This window comes from Schistocerca americana, chromosome 2 (assembly GCF_021461395.2).
Source record: "Schistocerca americana isolate TAMUIC-IGC-003095 chromosome 2, iqSchAmer2.1, whole genome shotgun sequence".
NCBI classification, from domain to species: domain Eukaryota; kingdom Metazoa; phylum Arthropoda; class Insecta; order Orthoptera; family Acrididae; genus Schistocerca; species Schistocerca americana.
In genome coordinates, this window is record NC_060120.1 from 622885752 (window position 1) to 622902322 (window position 16571).

Consider the following 16571-nt stretch of genomic DNA (forward strand, 5'->3'; position numbering starts at 1 on the left):
AGAACAGTTTCAGAAATGAGATACTCAAGATGTTTTACCATCAATTCGAAAACATGGAGAACATATAATTATGAAAGAAGTAAAAGAAATGTATAAATAACAAATAACTCCATTAAAAAATTCACACAAAGTCAAAGATGAAAATATAGAAGATTTCAGAGAAGTAATTTATGATGCAATTGTAATAGGAAAGAAAAGGAGTAGAAAAGTAATACATTATTATAACATGACACTCCTAAATTAAGTGATCAAAATTTTAGAGCTACTTTTGTTATTTTAAAATTTGTTGTTGTTGTTGTTGTTGTTGTTGTGGTCTTCAGTCCTGAGACTGGTTTGATGCAGCTCTCCATGCTACTCTATCCTGTGCAAGCTTCTTCATCTCCCAGTACCTACTGCAACCTACATCCTTCTGAATCTGCTTAGTGTATTCATCTCTTGGTCTCCCTCTACGATTTTTACCCTCCATGCTGCCCTCCAATGCTAAATTTGTGATCCATTGATGCCTCAAAACATGTCCTACCAACCGATCCCTTCTTCTAGTCAAGTTGTGCCACAAACTTCTCTTCTCCCCAATCCTATTCAGTACCTCCTCATTAGTTACGTGATCTACCCACCTTATCTTCAGCATTCTTCTGTAGCACCACATTTCGAAAGCTTCTACTCTCTTCTTGTCCAAACTAGTTATCGTCCATGTTTCACTTCCATACATGGCTACACTCCATACAAATACTTTCAGAAACGACTTCCTGACACTTAAATCTATACTCGATGTTAACAAATTTCTCTTCTTCAGAAACGATTTCCTTGCCATTGCCAGTCTACATTTTATATCCTCTGTACTTCGACCATCATCAGTTATTTTACTCCCTAAATAGCAAAACTCCTTTACTACTTTAAGTGTCACATTTCCTAATCTAAATCCCTCAGCATCACCTGATTTAATTCGACTACATTCTATTATCCTCGTTTTGCTTTTGTTGATGTTCATCTTATATCCTCCTTTCAAGACACTGTCCATTCCGTTCAACTGCTCTTCCAAGGCCTTTGCTGTCTCTGACAGAATTACAATGTCATCGGCGCACCTCGAAGTTTTTACTTCTTCTCCATGGATTTTAACACCTACTCCGAATTTTTCTTTTGTTTCCTTTACTGCTTGCTCAATATACAGATTGAATAACATCGGGGAGAGGCTACAGCCCTGTCTCACTCCTTTCCCAACCACTGTTTCCCTTTCATGTCCCTCGACTCTTATAACAGCCATCTGATTTCTGTACAAATTGTAAATAGCCTTTCGCTCCCTGTATTTTATACCTGCCACCTTCAGAATTTGAAAGAGAGTATCCCAGTTAACATTGTCAAAAGCTTTCTCTAAGCCTGCGAATGCTAGAAACGTAGGTTTGCCTTTTCTTAATCTTTCTTCTAAGATAAGTCGTAAGGTTAGTATTGCCTCACGTGTTCCAACATTTCTACGGAATCCAAACTGATCTTCCCCGAAGTCCGCTTCTACCAGTTTTTCCATTCGTCTGTACAGAATTCGCGTTAGTATTTTGCAGCTGTGACTTAATAAACTGATAGTTCGGTAATTTTCACATCTGTCAACACCTGCTTTCTTTGGTATTGGAATTATTATACTCTTCTTGAAGTCTGAGGGTATTTCGCCTGTCTCATACATCTTGCTCACCAGATGGTTGAGTTTTGTCATGACTGGCTCTCCCAAGGCCATCAGTAGTTCTAATGGAATGTTGTCTACTCCCGGGGCCTTGTTTCGAATCAGGTCTTTCAGTGCTCTGTCAAACTCTTCACGCATTATCTTATCTCCCATTTCGTCTTCATCTACATCCTCTTCCACTTCCATAATATTGTCCTCAAGTACATCAACCTTGTATAAACCCTCTATATACTCCTTCCACCTTTCTGCCTTCCCTTCTTTGCTTAGAACTGGGTTGCCATCTGAGCTCTTGATATTCCTACAAGTGGTTCTCTTCTCTCCAAAGGTCTCTTTAATTTTCCTGTAGGCAGTATCTATCTTACCCCTAGTGAGACAAGCCTCTACATCCTTACATTTGTCCTCTAGCCATCCCTGCTTAGCCATTTTGCACTTCCTGTCGATCTCATTATTGAGACGTTTGTATTCCTTTTTGCCTGCTTCATTTACTGCATTTTTATATTGTCGCCTTTCATCAATTAAATTCAATATTTCTTCTGTTACCCAAGGATTTCTATTAGCCCTCGCCTTTTTACCTACTTGATCGTCTGCTGCCTTCACTACTTCATCTCTCAGAGCTACCCATTCCTCTTCTACTTTATTTCTTTCCCCCATTCCTGTCAATTGTTCCCTTATGCTCTCCCTGAAACTCTCTCCAACCTCTGGTTCTTTCAGTTTATCCAGGTCCCATCTCCTTTGATTCCCACCTTTTTGCAGTTTCTTCAGTTTCAATCTGCAGCTCATAACCAATAGATTGTGCTGCCCCTGGAAATGTCTTACAATTTAAAACCTGGTTCCTAAATCTCTGTCTTACCCTTATATAATCAAACTGATACCTTTTAGTATCTCCAGGATTCTTCCAGGTATACAACCTTCTTTTATGATTCTTGAACCAAGTGTTAGCTATGATTAAGTTATGCTCTGTGCAAAATTCTACAAGGCGGCTTCCTCTTTCATTTCTTCCCCCCAATCCATATTCACCTACTATGTTTCCTTCGCTCCCTTTTCCTACTGACGAATTCCAGTCACCCATGACTATTAAATTTTCGTCTCCCTTCACTACCTGAATAATTTCTTTTATCTCGTCATACATTTCATCTATTTCTTCATCATCTGCAGAGCTAGTTGGCATATAAACTTGTACTACTCTAGTAGGCATGGGCTTTGTGTCTATCTTGGCCACAATAATGCATTCAGTATGCTGTTTATAGTAGCTTACTCGCACTGCTATTTTTTAATTCATTATTAAACCTACTCCTGCATTACCCCTATTTGATTTAGTATTTATAACCCTGTAATCACCTGACCAACAGTCTTGTTCCTCCTGCCACCGAACTTCACTAATTTCCACTATATCTAACTTTAACCTATCCATTTCCCTTTTTAAATTTTCTAACCTACCTGCCCAATTAAGGGATCTGACATTCCACGCTCCGATCTGTAGAACGCCAGTTTTCTTTCTCCTGATAACGACGTCCTCTTGAGTAGTCCCCGCCCGGAGAATGGGGGACTAGTTTACCTCCGGAATACTTTACCCAAGAGGACGCCATCATCATTTAATCATACAGTAAAGCTGCATTTTAAAATTACACGATTTTAATTATTAGTATTACGTTTTTCAAACAGAATTAAAAGGCTCAAAATCAAACAGATATTATCAGAAACAAACATGTAAATTGTGAAGAATTTTTAATATCTAATTATGTACCAAATTCAGTAAATTTATATAGTCGAATGAAAGAAACTATATGAATTGTTTGCTACCAAAATTATTTCAATACTTTGGATGGATGTTCACCAGAACAACTGTGTGAAGATGTAAATAAAGTAATGAATGTTTCTTAGAATATAAAACTAAATTTAGATGTACATTTTTGATAAGAAAATATTAAATGACATTCAAGAAGATTTTGATATGCATCTAATAAACGAAATTCTATTAAAATCATATAATTATGACAACTCAAACTTAAAACCCTCGATGATTTTGAATATCAAAATAAAATCTATCTACTTTAATGAAACAAAAATCATAATGAAAATTATATTGAATACAAAACATGTTTATATGCAGAATTTATTTATTAACAAATTAAAAAATTATATTACCTTTATTGCCCAACTATTGCATGAATTATTACTTTATTACCTTACTTATTTAAAACTTTTTCAACAAAGTAAACATCAAGAAGATTGGTTTTCAGTAGCTTTTTTTCATAAAAATTTCGTTTTATTTCCTCATGGTTTAAATCTTTCAATTTACATGTGGTTGGAATTGAATTAATAGCATCTTCAATTTCGAAAATTTCTGTTGAAAATTTTCCTTTATGTTTACTTATGCTTAAAAGCGAATTTTATATTTAGGTTCAGTATCTAAAAAATTTTTTACATAAACCATTTCCAATAAGTTTATTTCAGTTTCTTTATTTACATTTTTCTGTTGTATTTCTACAGTTGAATGTTTTGCATACTGATATTCATCAATTAATTTAGAAACTGTCAACCCATATATACTTTCCTTGAAGGGAAAATTACTAACACATTGTTTCTGTCAATATCCTGTTAAATCGTAAAAAAAGCTTTTAATTCACTAATAATTATTAATGTTTTCATTAACTCTTGAAATTCCTCATTATAAAATCATTTGCCATTATCTGTTTGCAACCTTTTTTGTTTTCCCGACTCGAATATTTTTTTAAAGAATATAGTACAATTTTACCTCTTTTATCTTTAACTGAAATATCTCAAGCAAATATCCAAAAAATATGTATAGCGTTTAATAAATATTTCTAACATCTATTTTATTTCGAAATGCCTTTCAGATTACCTGAATCCATTTTAACTAAATCAGACTACCATAAATCATTAATTCCAAAATTAATTACATTTTTTCTTTTAAATTTATTTACAATGGTTTGTTTAAATCATTAACAATTTGTTCTCATATATTTAGACATTCACCTACAATAATTTCTTACAAATTTAGTCTTTTTAGTTTCGCAAATTGAGCGAATTCCCTCATTTTGTTAATTTATGAAGATTAAGTCTTTTAGGAAATCTTTCTGCACTTCAGACAGTAAATGTGATTATCATTCTTCATTTGTATTCATAAAAAATAACTGAAGTATTTCACCAAATACAATTATCTTTACATTAACTGTAACAGATTTGACAGAAATTTAAAGTTTAAAAATTAGAAAATTTGATTGGCTAACTATTTTTTTCCTTGAATTTCAGGAGTTATTTTCTAAAGTTTGTCAACAATACTCATTGAAATATCAAAATCGCCAAATGTTAATACGCTGTTTATGTTTTCACCAACAACAAGAACATTTTTAAGAATAAAATGATATTCATTGAAATCATGGAATTTTTTTACCACTGGTCATAAAAGTGAATTCTCTAATTTGTTTATCATGTTCTTTATAATGAAGTTTTTGAAATCATTTGAAGTACGGAGATAAATTTGTGTTTCTTGAAATAATCTGACAAAATTTTCTCAATATCGTTCTTGTAATAACGATTTTGAAAATAGATAACATATATAATGTTGTTTTGATTGTAAAAGCATTGTTTCCAAATATCGTTTACTAACTGAATCCAAATCATCAAGTGGAACACTGATATGAACTATTCTTTTACTTTTAAAATTAAAATAAAATTAAGCTACTTTAAAAATGTTGTGAGATTTTTTTCTGAACTTGTTTAGTTACTTTTAACTATTTTTAAGTCTACTGATGATTGAATGTAATTGAAATCAATGCATTAATAATTTTTGGATCAAATGATTGAAATTTTTTATTTTTACTAAATTGTTATTGAGCTTATTTCCAAAAATGTCCATTCAGTAAGTTTAAATTATCATTAAATGTATAATTAATGTGTAATCGTTTCAAAACAAATAAATACAAATGTCCACTAATTAATTCATCGCAATTTTGTAATTTCTCGCTATTGTGGGAGAAAATATTTTTACCGAGATATTTAGCTAAACGTTAGGTATATTTCCACCATACGAATGAGATACATATTTTTATATCTTTATTTTTATGATAATATCCAGTGAGTTCAAACATCATAAGAAGTATCTAAATTTATTATTCCAAATTCTAAAAGTTTTGGTTAATTAGGTAATGCATCTGTCATGAAAACGCCATGAAAATGATGAATTTTAAATTATGTAACTAACTGTTCAGAGTCAAAAATAGATAAAGGATTATTAAAATCTGTGATTATTCCCTTGAAACATTTTTACTCCTTTTCCCTACTTTTCCATTTATAAATAATGCCTGTTTTGTTCTTTATTACCTTTTTTCTCATTTATAACTGCATTGGCAATAGCTGCAGTTCCATCAACAAGTAAACCAATTGTTGACAAATAAAGTGATGCAGCTAATAATATTGTTAAAAAACCATCTTCATGTTCTGTTTATTTTTTGTTTGATAAATATTCAACAATGTTTTTCACAGCAGGATTAGTTAATGAAAGAAGTAATCTGCCACCTTTTTTTCTCTTTCTTATTTGAACATCTGTTAAAAATTATTCAGTAACACATAAAAGTTCATTATTGAGTTTAAGTTTAGTTGATTTTGCTTTAGTTACGCCACTAGCTAACAGAGTACAATCAATCCAAATGTGTTAATTTATGTATATTAAAAATTAATTAAGAATATTTATGAAGCCCTTCCATTTATATCAACATTAAACCCATTCCTATTGTTCGTTTTCCATACATAATTCTTCTAACTGGAATTGCTGTAACTTTTTCATCTAATGAAGAACGATTTTCATACATTCTATCTTTTACAAATAATCGTAAATTTTTTCAGCATCATGACTTTATCCTAACCTGTATTACCTCAATAAAAATATCATGTTCTTTACATTTTTCATCTAATGGAATATTCCACTATCATTTCTAGCTAATCTTTCTTCTAATTTGGTTTATGGACCACAACAATTATAACTGAATAAATGTATTTCATATGGTAATTTGTTAATCAAGGTATCCACTAATCCATTCCTGTGTTTTTCACTTTTCCAAAAAGTATGTGCTGTATTATTAAAAATCTAATTAAATAAGGAAATCCTTTTCGATCATTAATAATAAAAACACTAAATTTATCTGTTGACATTTTAATTATTCCAACTTTTTCATTATGATAATTATTATTTCCAGGTAATTCTTCACCATGAATTAGTGTTAATCTATCAATTATTTCACAAGTGTTATGCATCCAGATATATTCAACCAGTTTTTCTGATTATTTTTGTAATAAAACTTTACCATGTTTCTCATACAAATCACCGTACACCATTTGAATAAATTAAAATTCTTGCATGATTTTGTAATTCAAGAGGATCAGATTCTGTTCCTAAATCGTCCATAGTTATTTGTTTCCTAATTAAAAGTTGCATTAATCCATCTCTTGATTCATATTCTTTTCCACCAGTTTTTAATTTATCACCATTGAATTCTCCTGGTAATTTCCCAACAAATTCAAATTGTTCAGCAGGTCTAAACCCAAAATCATTATCTTTACTATGATTAACAAATTCTAACATTGATTAACTTATATTTAATTATTGACAATTTTTTCTTTTATTTTCTTTCTTTCTCATAATACCCTAAGAAACTATTTGTTTTTTATTCACTTAAAGTACTGTCGAACTGTGGACTTTCATATTGTCTAATTCTTGAATATTACTAATTTCTCGTAAATAATGTGGATTATAAGGAACCATTTGTTTTCCAGCTTCTCTATCGTCTTCAATTGCTTTTAAAACTTTTTCGCCATATCATTCAATTTCTTGGCTAATTTTTCCTGTTCTATCGATAACTGGTTGATATTTGTTTTCAAATTATTCTGTTCTTGGTTTACTTTTTTATTTCGTTTGGCTTTTTAGACAATTTTGGATCGTATTTTGCGAACATTTATTAAGAATAAAAATGTCATAACCATTTTTATTTTATGTTCTACATTTGTGTTCAACGTTTTTATGTTTAACATTTATGTTCATGGTTAATGTTTGCATTAAACATTTATATTTAATGTTTCCATTAAAAGTTTAAAAAATTCTTAAGGTCTTCTCTTTATTTACCTTCATTAAGTTTTTTGTCCTATCTGCCATAATAAATCGATTTTCTGTCAGCATTTACCATAATTTCTTTGAATTCAGTAAACTTTAAATCACCACCAACAATTTCATGATAAATATGATTGTAATTTGTATCATCTTGCCTAAAAGTGTTTAAAAATTAATTTTATGTTCTGTATTGCAATTATTGCTTTGGCTGTACGTTCTGTTGTATGTTTTGTGAAGCATTTGGCTGTTGGTTAATTGATTAATAATTCTTCGTTTGTGAAAAAACGATTTACTGTTCAAGTAAGAGAAACTTACAGAAGTATTTCACTATTTGGTTTTTATTCAAACTTTTTTAATTCCAAATGTTACATCGAAAAATAATGAACTTTACTGTTATGAAGAAATAATGGAAATTCCTGTTGGTCAATATAGTCTGAAAAATTTATTCATTTGAAAAATCCAAATATCCTTATTAAAGAAGATAAAATATTAAATAGAATTGTCATTGAAAGTGATAAAAAATTATTTGTGGATAATAATGTTCTGTTGGTCACATTTCAGGATTTAATAATCAAATTATTGAACCTAATAAGAAAAACAGTTGCTGAAGGTGTTCCTGTACTCATTCTATTTGAAATAAATGAACGTAAATTTTTATTTGGCTGATGGAATGTTTGCTAAACAGAATGATAATTTTCATATAGAAACTAATATTTTTGCTTTCTTTAAAACTAATTCCGAATTTGGTGGTCCAATAATTTATGAACTAAATCATCCTACAAAAATTCCAATTTTCGATACTATTCAAAATTTAGAAATAACTATAACTGATGAAGATGATAATTTAATTGATTTTAATTGTTCTTATGTAATAGTTATTTTAGAAATGAATTAATGTTTTTTCCTTAGTAAACCACAAACCAAGTAAAAAGTTACCAGTTTTACCTAATCCCTAACAAGGAAATAGAAATTACTATTAATATTGGTGGTGGTTGGATTCATCCAAATTTTTGATATCCTTACCTGATGTTTCATGTTAGTCACACAGATGGAACTGATTTTCCTGCATATGTTTTAAGTTAAATATTAAACTAACTGTGTTTTAAAATTGTTTGATGTCATTACTATTAAAAGAGGAAATAATATTTATCCAGAATCGGACTTCCATTTATTTCTTCTTCATATCTTATTTGATATACTTCTTCCCTTTCAAATGAATTAAATTTGGAAAGATATATTCTTAGCAATGGAAAAATAAAAACTAAACAAAATGAAGTTCTTTATCCATTAGAATTGTTTGACTTTTTAAAAGAAATTATGAAGAAATCATGTATTAAGGTGATTACACTGTAATTATTACCTGTACTTCGAGAAAAGATCAAGAAGATTCAATTCTTTGTTGGACTACAGAAAATAATACTTCTCTACTTCCAAAAGAAGTTAAAACTGTTGTAAAAAGTGTGGAAATTCGTGATCCTGTTGTTAAGTATCTGCCAGAATATTCACTAAAATTAGAACAAGAAAGATTTAAAAATCCAAGAATTCCAATTTATTTCATCGAAATTCAAACATTTTAATTTGCTGGTTTACAGAGAAAAAGGAATTTTGAACTACATATTATGAATTATTATAATTCTGCTGAATTGTTAAGTCTCACTTTATTTGTGTTGTATTCCAAATTAATAGAAAAAATAATCAATTACTTGATTCTTCTTTATTGAATTATGTTACATTACAAAATATATATTTAAAAAATGGAAGAAATTAAGTTTTTCCTCAAGAATGATGGAATCGTGAACCACCAAATAACTTCTTAAAAGCTTATGGTTCTTTTGGAGATTTTTAAAGAATGCCATTAGTTAAACAATGATGTAAATGCTAGTCCAGGGCTTTCCAACCTGTGGTCCGCAGACCCCTTAGGGGTCCGCTGGCTCTTTCTAGGGGGTCCGCGGCCACCTTTTACCAAATTGTGTAAAGTAATGAGTAAAATTATTGGATAAAAAAGTGAAAATCAAATTCATAACTACTTTTTTTCGCGTGAAAAACATGTGTCCTTTTACTTCAGTTCGTATCCTCAAGCAGCCTTTGCTGTTCCTAATTGAGAATGCATACACAGTTTAGTGCCGTAGAATGGGGCTTCTCTGATCGACCGATTAGCAACAATACGGGGGCCGTTTGTGCCCCGGCTCACGGCGCTAGATGCCCTGAAACCTTTTACCCACGCACTGAGCGAGCTTTGTCGACCAATCACAATGCTTGCTGTCACGTATGTGGCCCCAGGCATCATTAAATGTTAAACTTGCTTTGTCAGTGCACTACCTATTTCATAAATCGTTTTTTGCCCAGTTTATTACTTATAACATGGATCGGTGGCTGAAGTCAGGATCATCGAAGAATGGTGCAGTTTCTCCATCGCCTTCACAAGGGAAGTTTCCAGTTGAAATGAATGAGGAGGGAGGACGACCAAAGGAAGACTTTACCTACATTTGAACATTTCTCTTCGAATTTCTCGAAAAACCACACACTCACACACACATACACACACACACGACTGTAACGAAATATGCATGCTCCTTATACAACACTAGCCAAATAGTGGAAGTGAACAGACCATAAGCGGCAGCTTGTCAACAGCAAACAGTTTGGACGTGACGTTGATTGCTCTTGGAGGAAGACGACTCCATCATGTGAAATTTCAATTACCAAGTAATTTTAATAAGGCTATGGTGTGTTGAACAAAGGGAGTAAATCCACTAGTAAGTGTCTGGATAAAGTGGGAATTCAAATTGGATCGTTAATATCAAGTTGTTTTCATTCATCTCTAAACCAAGGACTATTTATACTTCTGGGGGAGGGGGAGGGGGAGGGGGGGAAGGTCATTGGGATACATGGCACTTGCATTAAGATGCTTTCAGTTCCCATGGGTTTCGCTCTGAAATTTAAAGTTACTGTGCTCTTGACTGACTAGGGGTCTGCCGTGGATTTTCGACTGAAGAAGGGGTCTGCCAGCTGAAAAGGTTGGGAAGCCCTGTGCTAGTCCATTCAATTTTATTCAGAATTATGCAATTTATGTAATTAATATCACTAAAGGAGTGAATGTTTTAACAACTAAAAAACAACAATGAAATTACGTGCAGTCTTTAATGAAAATATCGCAAATGATACAGTTGCATATGTTATTATGTATGGTAGAAAGAATTTAACTTATGAAACAACACAGAATTCTTACTGGAAAATTTTAATTAAATAAATGAATGAAAAATTAGAAATGTTTCCATTTTCTTATGAAATATTTTCAGAGAAGTAGTGAAAATAGAAACTGAAAACTTTACTTTCTCAAAAATGAAACATTTTAAATTTGTATTCTTTAAATTTTTTTGGATACAAATAAAAATGATCATGAATGGTAGGACTGGAAATCCGTTAAATGAGCTTAACAATTATAGTAATAGTTGATCAGAAATATTCACTAAGTTATCAGCACTTAAAAAAATATATGTTATGTTATTTCAAATGCTGAAATTTTAACAACTGAATTTGGTGATAAAGGTTCATTACTTTTAGATGAAAAATATAAAATTACTTTCACATATTGATATATTAAATTCTTTACAAATTATGATGGTAAGTTAGAAGAAATTTTAAATTTATATTTTATTTATTGCGGTAAAATAACAAACAAAGATCGACCTATTCATGTTATTAAATGTGAACAAATTTTTAAAATTTTTGTATTTTTTTAGTTAAATTAAAAATTCCTTTCTTATAATTCTCCAAGTTTTTACATAACTTAACTTCGTTGATCATTTTGTGTTCATCGTATTTATGTAAAATTTGGTTGGGGAGTACTGTGAAATTAGATTCTTGGTTTGGAACCTGGAATTTTTACTCCAAAATGCTCTTTGGTCCAGAATCAGCAAGGATATACTATTGCTGAAACTACGTATTTTCCTAATACATGCTTATAAATATGAAAAACATCAAATACAGCCTGTTAGTTTCTAAGGTGGTGGTCCCTACTGACGCTAATCTCTGGTGAGAGAATGAAAGCAGTGTCACAAAGTTAAAGCGTTTTTAACTTTTGTGCCATGGTGTTTTTCCCTTCATCTCATATATTCACAAAACTTGTCTTGTAATTCGAATAACTGATAATAGACTGTACAGTACTCGCCACATTCGTTTCGAGATGGATATAGCCGTTTATATGCATCTTATAACAGCCACCCCCACACTACAGCACTCATCTCCAAGCACAGAGGCATTGTGGTATCCGTTCCATTCTTGGAAGTTAACATATAACCTGCTTCATGTATAGAATAGATTCTAACGTTACTAACCTAATGTAACCTCTTCAGTCCCATCAGAAACTAACAAATGAGATGGGACACCCTGTGACCGAGCTGTCGGCAAATGTTACTGTGTGACCTCTGGCGACAGCCTCTGACAACTATTGTCGAGCCACTCTGATTGCCAGATGAGGGTGTTCTACCAACCTGCACACAATCTTCACGTTCCACTGCTTACATCAAAAGGGAATGAACAAAATTTCTGAAACCTCGCTATTGAATCCCTGTCTCTGTATATCTATATTATGCTTTGATGCGTCTTTAGTCAAAATTTAGTATTGTTGTCCTGATAGTGTTTTAGACAGTTTTTGTTACTGTGATTGGTTATTCTATACATCGCAGGAATAAGTTTGCAAATGTTCCACTAGAGTGCGCTAGGGATGGTAACGTAAGTGTCACCATCTAGCCAGAGTTTCACGAATGATAACGAAAAATCGTGCTAAATATGCCTCCTGCGTGAAGTATCCCCTGATGTACTTTAATTTCCTTGCTTGCTGAATGCGGGTAAGATGCGTTAATAGCAAGTTCCTTTTTGTGCGTTATTATGAGTTTAGTGAGTTTTACTTTCTTGCGAATAAAAGCAGCATAATACAAAATCGAAAATAACACAGTATGTATTCATTGTATACGTTAGGATGAAATTGAATGCGAATAAAGAACAAAAACAATGTGAATCCAGGCAAGAGTATATATGCAATTTTAATAGGGCAATGTACAATGCAGGTGAGTGGTTGTGCGCACTATATCACTTAGATGCATATTTTGGTTATAAACAGGTGTAAATAATATTTGCTGTACATGTTTTTACATTTCTGTGGCCGTTTCTCAGGTTGCTCATGTCAGCCTATCACGGCACATCAGTGACAATGGAAACATCACTGTTTTGTCACATGATCTCATAAACACAACGGTTTGAGTGCACAAAACACTAAACATCTGATGCTTAGAAATAAAATACCAAAACCATTAAGCATGCAACGAGGCTAACGTACATCACATTAAACATCTCTCCAAAACACGTCTTTTAGTATGATTTGTTGTGGTAAACTGTCAGGAAATGTGATGTTGGGAGATAAATAAGCTACCTATAAATTTTATATTGGAAATAGCTCCAGATGTTATTTAGTATTTGATTATCAAATCGAAAGAAGATTACAGTATGTAAACATTTGGTTAGAGTGTGTTTTACTCCCTGTTCCCCCTCCTGAAATCTTGGTTGTGATGACAGATTGATCTATAACATAGCTTGAGGTCTAGATTAGTTCTGATTTATAAATGTTGCAGTCTGCCTCAGTAATGAAACCACAAGCCCCACCTGGTCATGGTATACCTACAAGATTCAAAATGTATACCACATGAAGCACCAAGAAAGGCTACAACATAATGACTTTGCTTTTTGGCATGCATGGAAATGGATGATATGTGACAGGGGAATATTCTTTGGATGAAAAGGCACATTGTACTCTATACTGTGCCATAAACGCAGAGAACTGTAGCATATTGCGTTCTATTCCGCCATATGTTGCGTAACAATATCTACTGCATTATCCATATGCAGTTTGAAGATGTGTGGCCTTCGAGATCCCCCAACCCAAATCCATGTGTCTTCTGGTCGTGGTGATGCCTGAAATATCGTGTATGCAATGCATATATCCAGAATCTTTCTGATCTGAAGGATAACATACAATGATATTGAACTCTGATTACAACAGATATACTGGGAGCAACTGTCGAGCATGTTATGTTATAAATGCAGCATGTGCTAGAACCATTGTTATATTGTTTGATATCCTTTTCCTGCACCTACCCAACGTTTTGACTGCTTACAGCGCCATAGTTCCACCTAGTGGTAGAAAGTGTAATTATTATTTTTGCAGAATATCCCATGAAACTGATGAACACACCTACAACGTTTCAGCATCCTGCGATGTATCAGTCTGCACTGCAACAGTCAGAACACTATAATAATAACCACACAGTATAAACGAATTACAGCACCATAAATGTAAAACTGTGTTACAACAACGTTAATAACCCTGGACCAACATCTATTTAAATGACAATACAGTAGAAACACTAGGGTACGTAAAATCCCAATACATATTAATTTTTAAAACGAACTGTACATTCTTTCTCGCAGTTCAGCTACAGTTTAATGAAAGTTAACCACTTTATTATCATTTTAACAACAAAAGAAATTTTTAGCATTAGTATTAATTTAAGAATGAACTGATATATACAAATGGACAATAACTTTCAGTTTATTGAGTATGCAAGATTAAAACTAAGACAAAGAACCATTGTAACACATTATGACGATGAAAACAATCCCATTATTGATAAACAATGTCAAATTTACTGAAATAATAAAGACATTACAGATTTTTCTGCAGTCTGCCACAGCCTAAGGGTTTCTTACTATGGATTTCTTGTTCACCATTGATAATAATAGTTCCTTCAAAAATTCTCGTCTTTTTATCTTAGGGCTTTCATTCCTATATTATAGAGAATCGTTGGATTTGTAGAACACTGGTTCACTATATACCTGAGTCATATGGGCAGCAGTTCGATAATCAACATACAGTGTATGTGTGACACAGTTGTGTGAAAGAGTCTGTGAACTGGTTTCTTTATAGTTTCACCCACTTCTCTGCTGTGATGTGTTGTGGACAAAACCAAAACTTTATATTTTTATTTGGTGAGTATGAGAATGTCAAAACAATGATGGCCATACTCAAAGAAGGAAGCACCTCGAGCCCCCTCGGAAGTAAAATATGGTGGTAATTCTCGTTTGTTATACCAAACGGTACCTACCATTATGATTTTAATTCTGGAGTATTTGGTGCAATGGTGTTGATGAAGACCAATTATGAACTGTTAAGTTTCTGTTGGTACCACAAATGGGTTTGCTCAAGGTCCTTACATAGTATGATGTTTTGTTTTTCCTTGATAAGCAGATAATATATTTTTAAATCATTCAGAATTACAACCTTAATTTTAAATTTATAAGATTTACTTCTCTTGCTAGCTATGAATAGGCATCAATTCTGACTCCCAGCAGGTGCTCATCAATATTAAAGAACACTAAGGCTGTATGAAAGATTTTTTATTATCAACAATTTTTTGTCAATATCACCCACTTTCATCAGAGATGATTTAGTTATCTATTGGAAATGTATCCTGTGTATGTCTGTCGTCTTTTGTGTCTTGAGATGCAGGGCATTTGCAGTCAACTGTGTCATGTGTTCCAGCAGGATGTATGTCTGTGGCACAAAGCCTGAATCCTGCTATGTTGATGTGAGAGTCAAATAACTCGCATTTCTCTAATCATTTGCTTGACGGTATTGTTAGGTAGAACTGGGGTGAGCTAGTGTTCTGTTCTGCTCATCACATTAGTACAGTATCAGCAGCATAGTGTTAAGTTCAAACCTCAAACCCTGCTGGCTTTTACTTCTACTTCTGTCCAGGCCATCACTCTCATCACATTGCTCAGTGAGGTGAGTATTGATAATAGTCAGTTTTTAAAAGTACTATCGATAACGAATTGTGAAACATGACAAGATAGCTCATGGTAGGCATTGGTTCAAACCAAAAGCGTATTTGAAATGCGCAATGACTGTGTACATTACCATTCTAGAGACCAGCAGAGTATTGAAAGGTATATCATCACTAAATAGGTTAACATGATGTAATTGAAAGATTAAGTACCACTAAACATATGAAACTGCTTAAAATACATTGCACTGTTAGGAATGTGACCATGAAAACCTTTTGCAGTTACAGTGGAATAGTTCTTGGACTTCATAAAGTACAGGAGAAGCGGATCAAAGATTGATTCGTTGGAATGGCTCTCTGGAAGATGCTAGTGCGATCAAATCTAGAGGTTTGTTTGGAGTGCTTATGGAGTAAGTGTGGCAACAGATATCCAACAAAATCAGAGACACCCTGCTAGGATCGTAAACGTTGTATATAGAAGAAAGCGTATTGGTATGGATCAGGCTTGACATGAAATTCACAGCTGTAGGGACACATTTCATTGATTTCGATGCAATATTCCTTCATTTCTGCATAAAACTGACGTGAAAATTCAAAGATTCAATGTATGTGCGTCAGCTGTCTCCATATATAAATCCAACTGAGACGTCTGATGTTATGTACACAATGTAAAACACATAGTGAATCAGGAACCCTTAAGATCTGTGGTGTGGTTGCACCACACATAGTTTGCTGAGTGAGTAACTATATTCGATTCTTCTGTGTACATGTTAAATGGCAGAAGCAAAGATCTGACACACAAATTTTGTGTAGAAAACTGACTGATTTTAGTGGTACATTTCCTGAGTCCAACGAAAAGTTTAGTGTTATCAGTATAATATACGTTGATTTAGGGTCTCATAAATGGAGTGACGGGATAATGATAACATGCTTCTGT

General features: G+C 32.7%; 1 protein-coding gene across 5 annotated transcripts in view; it reads left to right on the plus strand.

Moving 5' to 3' along the window:
• LOC124592014 (clavesin-2-like) overlaps nt 1-16571 on the plus strand; it is a 263412-nt gene that overhangs the window by 71100 nt on the left and 175741 nt on the right. The window lies entirely within an intron of this gene.